The sequence below is a fragment of the Calonectris borealis genome, chromosome 7 (genome assembly GCF_964195595.1).
Source record: "Calonectris borealis chromosome 7, bCalBor7.hap1.2, whole genome shotgun sequence".
Classification (NCBI taxonomy): Eukaryota; Metazoa; Chordata; class Aves; order Procellariiformes; family Procellariidae; genus Calonectris; species Calonectris borealis.
Window position 1 is genome coordinate 44,811,668 of NC_134318.1, and position 6,482 is coordinate 44,818,149.

The 6,482-nt window shown below is 55.7% G+C and overlaps 1 long non-coding RNA gene across 1 annotated transcript; it reads right to left on the reverse strand.

The window, feature by feature from the left end:
• Positions 1 to 746: 746 nt before the first annotated feature.
• Positions 747 to 5,005, reverse strand: LOC142084515 (uncharacterized). The gene is made up of 2 exons (XR_012674387.1): positions 4,934 to 5,005; positions 747 to 840 (listed from the first exon to the last, which is right to left on the reverse strand). It is a non-coding gene; the product is annotated as an uncharacterized LOC142084515 (long non-coding RNA).
• Positions 5,006 to 6,482: the final 1,477 nt, after the last annotated feature.

Consider the following 6,482-nt stretch of genomic DNA (forward strand, 5'->3'; position numbering starts at 1 on the left):
TTTTTCCTTTCCTCTCAGCGGAACGTCAACTGCCGTGAAAGTACGAGACAGGTGGAAAGGATCCCTAGTGGTCTGCAAGTACAAGGTAGGCCTGTGACATGTGTCTGCGTTTTTCCTAAGGTGCTCGTAGCACGGACTTTACAGTTAACACGAGGAACGTGGCAGCTCTCCTTCTATGTGATTTTTTAACGTGAAATGTTTTAACGCAAATACTAAAAATAAAGGAGGTCTGTTCTGGAGCGTGGTACGCCTCTGCAAAGCTTGCTTCCCTCTGTCTGTTTTCTCTTCCTGCAAGCACGCTCTTCTGTTTCTGTGCACTTGCTAGGAAAGGGTGCTGTGAAAATAATGTTGGACTAGAAGAGGAAAGGAACCGTTTGTAAGAGTTGGGATGTTCGGGAGAAACAGGCTTTGTTTTCACGATAAAAGCTGTATGCTTTTTCAGTCAGTCAGTTTTTAAAATGCCTTACAGGAGCACTCGAACACCTTACTGAGATGCTAGCATCTGTGCTAAAAGCAATCAAGGTCAAAGAAGCGGCGTGGACAACACGGGACAAATCGGTGTCGCTTCGGTGCGCTTTCCAGGCTTTCCCGAGAAGCGGTAGCAGCCTCGTAACTAGCGACAGAGAGTCCTGATGTGGTTTTGGTGAGTTACTGCTTCTATCGCGTCCTTTTTCCTAACCTGCAGCGCGTAATTTTGACTTTGGTTGGAAAGAGATTTTCCAGAATGGAAATCTTTCTCGTTCAAAGGAGTTGCCTTTTACGAACTTCCCATCAGAATGGATCTTCAGAGATGACGTGCTCGGCAGTAGAAGTCATCCGCAAGGAGACTTTTCGCGCTCTCTCTGGAAAAAAAAAAAAAAAGGGGTAGGTCGATTTCCTTGCACAGACCCAAGCGCAGCACGTCTTCCGATAGTCGACGTACGGCTGATCTTTGGTTCTCGGGTGTAACGGTCGAGAGGTCGTAAAGACGCGTTCCTCCGCACGCTCGGGTACGGCCGACAGCGTTAGCAAACCTGCCAGTCCTTTTTGGTAGCCTGATGTATTGCAGCACCGGGGATTTGATATTCCCCACCCCCCCCCAAAAAAAAAGTAAAACCGTATGGGAGATCTCTTATCTCCCTGATTTTTCTATCGTAAACGAAACTTTAAAAAGAAAGTGAAAATTGTATAACTTCCAAACTGACTTGCGTTGTTTAAACTGCAACTGCCAAATAGCTGTAGCGTATAATTTATTAGGTGTGCTTAAGCAGTTGGGTAGTTGCTCTAAACGTTTAAAAAGAGAGGCAACTGATCGGGTTTTTTTCCCGATCTTTTGGCAGAGCGCTCTGAAGTCCTTTATTTCTGTCTCGCTTTCAGTGGCGCGTTTCCCCGGCAGTTGGGTAGCATCGGTCTCGGCGCAGCTGGCCAGGCGTCCCTCCTAGTCATGTGACGCACGCAAAACCCCTGGTCAAACGATAGCTGTGTAGTTTGGAGGTAGATAATTTAACGGTATGAATTCACAGCTACGCCATTTCAATTAACGCAAAAGGAAAATCAAATATTTTTATAGTATAAGCCTTCTCGTTGTACGTCTGTAAGCGTACGCACGCCTTTTTAGCATAAAATGAATTGCTGAGATTTGTTCTTTCTTTTTCATTTTACTCTTCAAAGTTTTACGCTTCGCTTTCAGCTTTATCGGCCAAGCGAGCGAGATGCGCAGCAGCAGCAGCAGCAACAGCAGCAGCGCCAGGGCTGGAGCTGTGGCGGCGGATCCGTGAGCGTAGATGCCGATTACGGCGCGCCCTTGTCCTGCAGCCTCACGGGGTTATCTCCCGGCAGCGGTGCTGTAAGGAAGGGACGAGGCGTTTTCCGACACCAGCGAGAGCGTTTACTTCTCTGCGAAGGACGCGTTCAGAATCGCGTCAATTAGTCCTCACGCGGATTTTAAGCGTTCGAATCGCTCGAGCTTTTAAAGGCCGCGTTGTATTTCGAGCTGACCCGTTTGCCTGGCACCCTCCTTTAGCTCGACTGCTACCCTCTCCCTTGTCCTGACCGAATTCCTCTGCTGCCTTCGGTGCTGTTTTTTTTAACGTGCTGAAATATATCCGTTGGGATTTTTGTTTTTCAGATGCCGCGCTGTAAGCGTCCCGTGGTGCTCAGGAGAGACCCCCGGCCCGGGTTTGCCTGCCGGTCGTTGGGCGTGCTGAGGGTAAGGGGCCGGCTGCCAGCCTGCGGGACGGGGGCTGAGGGGGGGCTGCAAGCGTTTGGGGGGGCCGCCCCTCCTTTATCTTTCTAGCAGAGCCCCCCTTTTTGGCGGGGGTGCGTGCGTACATACGCCAACGGCATTATTAAAGTAACGAGCTGCCGGTTGGGGCCGTTTCCCTCATGTTGTGCCTTTTTGGGGGCTGAATAAAAAGGGGGGGTTGGGGGCCTGGAGGGGCGATGATGTCATTTGGGGCACCCCAACATCACCGGCGGGCTGATGATGCCGTGGAGGAGCAGGTGAGTGGGGAATGGGGGGTCATGGGGGGCCCCCCCCCCCCCCCAAAAAAGGGGGTCACAGCCCAAAAGTGCCTGATAATTCCTGGGGGGGTTCAAAAATTTTTAAAAACTCTAAATCTATCTGTGAGGCCTCGAAATAGAGAAAAATCTCTCCTTGTTCTATATATTGAAAAATAATATTCCTTTATATGTATACAAGGATTTCCAAATAGGAACCTATATCTGCCCTATTATCTAAAGGATTTTAAAGCATAAAAAAATCCGGAAGACGTATATAGGGTTTTAAAATACAAAAAGAACTCCCGTCTATATAAATTAAAAAAGAAAGCACTTCCAAATGCAAAAGGGATGATATATTTTATGTATGAAGGAATTGAAAATAGAAAGAAGTCTGAATAGATACCGCTGTCTACACTTACTACGCGTTACATAGAGAGCCTAAATAGGCATTATATGTAATCTAAGAGATGATCTATAAGTGCAAATAGATATCTAAGTCTAAAATCTAAGTCTATAAAGAGATAAGTGTAAATATACGTAAGTGTAAATAGAGAAGTCTATAAAGACATTTAAGTGTCAAAATATGTAAGTCGACAGATATCTAGTCTGAGCAGGTATTATATATAATGAGTGGGAAATCGGGGGGTATAAGTGAAACATAAATATATTCACTAAATATATAGAGAGAGAGGTATGTGTAAATACGTTAAGCGTAAACGTCTATGATAGATAAGGTTTTTAAAATGCAAAGAAACCCTGTTTATAGAAAGGATTTAAAAACTCTTCACCCCCCCACCCCCCCGAAACACCTCTCTGTTGAAGATCCAAAAGCGCTTTCAAAAGCTGCCTCTTCCCTGTTCTCTTTTTCCGTCTTTTCCCATCCTGATTGGGGGCCGGTCCCCCCAACAGGGACTTTCCCCTGCAGGGCCGTGCACACAGAGCGGGACCTGCCGCCGTGGCCTAAAAACACCACAAAACCCCTAATTCGGGGCCTGCAAGGGGTGGGGAAAAAGAAAACCCGCATTTTTGGGGGAAAAATACCCAACTTGGAGCTCCCGGGAAAGCCAAATCCACCAGGATTTGGGCAGCCGGAAAGCAAAAAAAACCCCATTTTCATGCACAAAACGAAAAAGCAAAAATCACCAAGTTTTGTTGTGAAAAAGCGTTGAAAAACCTCCAAGTGGAATATTTTGGAAAAGGAAAAAACCCCAGCTTTGATATTATACAAAAGCAAAAAAACCCCCGATTTGGGGAAGCTTTGGGGTGAAACACCAGCCATTTGAGGGGCCCGGACCCCTGGGGTGCTGCCTGCCCCGCCAACCTGCCCGTTGCCCCCCGCCCAAACTCTGGCACCCCCCTCCCGCTCCCCCGCCCCCCACTCCCACCCCGCTCTCCCTCCTCCTGCGTTTTGGGTTTGTGCTGAGAACGGCGTCGGTGACGCGGGGCTGCGTGAGTTCCCGCTGCGCAGCGCTTGCACGGCGCCGGGGGCTGTGCTGCTCCTCGCCCTGCCCTGCCGGCGAGCGGGCTGGGGGTGCGCGAGGGCCTGGGAGGGGGCACCGCTGGGAGAGCTGACCCCGGCGGACCCAGGGGATGTTCCAGGCCCTATGACGTCAGGAAATAAAACTCGGGGGGGAGGTCGGCGGGGGGGCCGCTGCTGGGCTGCGGCTGGCTGGGCGGGCATCGGGCGGTTGGCGGCGAGCCGTTGTTTTCATTTGTACCGCTTGTCTGTCTGGGGTTTTTCTCTCTGTTGTTTGGGGGTTTTTTTTTTCCCCCCTTTTCCTTACGAGTGGAGTGTTTTCACTTTTGCCCTTCCAATTCTCTCCCCCCTCCCGCTGAGGGGGCAGCGAGGGAGCGGTTGTGTGGTGCTGAGTTGCCGGCTGGGATTCAACCCCGGCACAAGGTGAGTGGCAAGCCCTGCCTGGCTAAACGCTTTAGGCTGCCCGCGTTATTCCTGCCATCTTGCGAGGCCCTCCTTGTTCTTTCCTGCTGCTTTCAAGTGCCTTGTGCTCCAGCAGCAGGCTGGGAAGGAGGGTTGTGGCAGGAGCGGCGGCCCCCCGTGACTCCTTCTCGGGCTGTGAGCTTCGCCCCGCGTGTGGGCTGCCGAGGATCGTGGGCTCTGCAGGGGCCACAGGCAGCCCGCAGAGCTTGAGGCCGAGCCGTTCCTTTCCCCCTGTGAGCATCTGGGGAGGGGGACTGGGGGGGCTGCGGACCCCCGAGGGGGCCGAGGAGTGGGGCTGTGCATCCCGGGGGGGCCGGGGAGTGGGGCTGGGGGGGGCTGCGAGCCCTAGGGGGTCGGGGAGAGGGGCTGGAGGACTTCCGGACCATAGAGACCAGGCCAGAGAGTATAGCTGGCGGACTCCCGGACCATAGAGATGGCGGACTCCCAGGCCAGAGAGTACACCTGGAGGACTTCCGGACCATAGAGACGGAGGTCCAGACGCATAGAATGTACCCGGGGGACTTCCGCACCATAGAGGAAAATGTCCGGCCTAGAGAGTACAGCTGGAGGACTTCTGGACCATCGAGACGGTCGTCCGGAGCGGAGAGTGCACGTGGGGAACTTCCGGACCATAGAGAGCAAAGTCCGGCCTAGAGAGTACCCCTGGAGGACTGCCGGACCATAGAGAGCAAAGTCCGGCCTCGAGAGTACCCCTGGAGGTCTGCCGGACCATAGAGAGCAAAGTCCGGCCTAGAGATTACCCCTGGAGGACTGCCGGACCATAGAGAGCAAAGTCCGGCCTAGAGAGTACCCCTGGAGGACTGCCGGACCATAGAGAGCAAAGTCCGGCCTAGAGAGTACCCCTGGAGGACTGACGGACCATAGAGAGCAAAGTCCGGCCTAGAGAGTACCCCTGGAGGACTGCCGGACCATAGAGAGCAAAGTCTGGACCAGAGAGTACCCCTGGAGGACTGCCGGACCATAGAGAGCAACGTCTGGCCTAGAGAGTACCCCTGGAGGACTGCCGGACCATAGAGAGCAAAGTTCGGCCTAGAGAGTACACCTGGAGGACTCCCGGACCATAGAGACGGACGTCCCGACCAGAGAGTACACCTGGAGGACTCCCGGACCATCGAGGTCAAGGTCCCCCAAGAGCTGGGGATTGGGGCTGTGGGTCCTGGCGGGACTTGAGAGTGGGGCTCCCAGGGGGCTGGAAAATGGTGTGGTCGGGTGCTGTGAGCTCCGGGGGTCCTGGGGCTGGGAAGTGCTTGCAAACGCTGGGGAGGGGCTGCGAGCCGTGCGCATGCGCGGTCCCGGGGCGCTGTGGGCATGCGCGGTCCCGGGGCGCCGACTACAACTCCCGGCGTGCCTCGCGCGGGCGGTCCGGTGGAGCCGCGCGCTGATTGGTTGCGGACGGGATTTCCACGGGGCGCCGTGCGCATGCGCGGTCCCGGGGCGCCGACTACAACTCCCGGCGTGCCTCGCGCGGGCGGTCCGGTGGAGCCGCGCGCTGATTGGTTGCGGACGGGATTTCCACGGGGCGCCGTGCGCATGCGCGGTCCCGGGGCGCCGTGCGCATGTGCGGTCCCGGGGCGCCGACTACAACTCCCGGCGTGCCTCGCGCGGGCGGGCCGGTGGAGCCGCGCGCTGATTGGTTGCGGACGGTATTTCCACGGGGCGCGCGGCGGGCGTTGCACCGAGGCGGCGGCGCAGCGTGAGTGTGAGGAGCCGCGGGCCCGGGGAGCTGGGCTGTGGCGGGGGGGGGGGCGGTTCTGCAGGCTCCGGGGACAGGGGCTGGGGGGGGCTCCAGGCGGGGGAGGGCCTGTGAGCATCTGGGGAGTGGGGAGTTGGGGGGGGGCTGCGTGCCCTAGGGGGGCCGCGCAGTGGGCCGGGCCGGGGCGGGAGGGGGGGGGCGCTTTGTGCAAACAGATCCTCCCTGCGAGTCCCCACTGTCGCCCCGTGGGGCCGGGGACCCCCCAGCCCTCCCTGCGGGCAGACTGGGGGCTTCGCGGGCCGAGTCGAGGGAGGAGCTGCTGGAGAGAGGGCTTAGAAACGGCCTTCT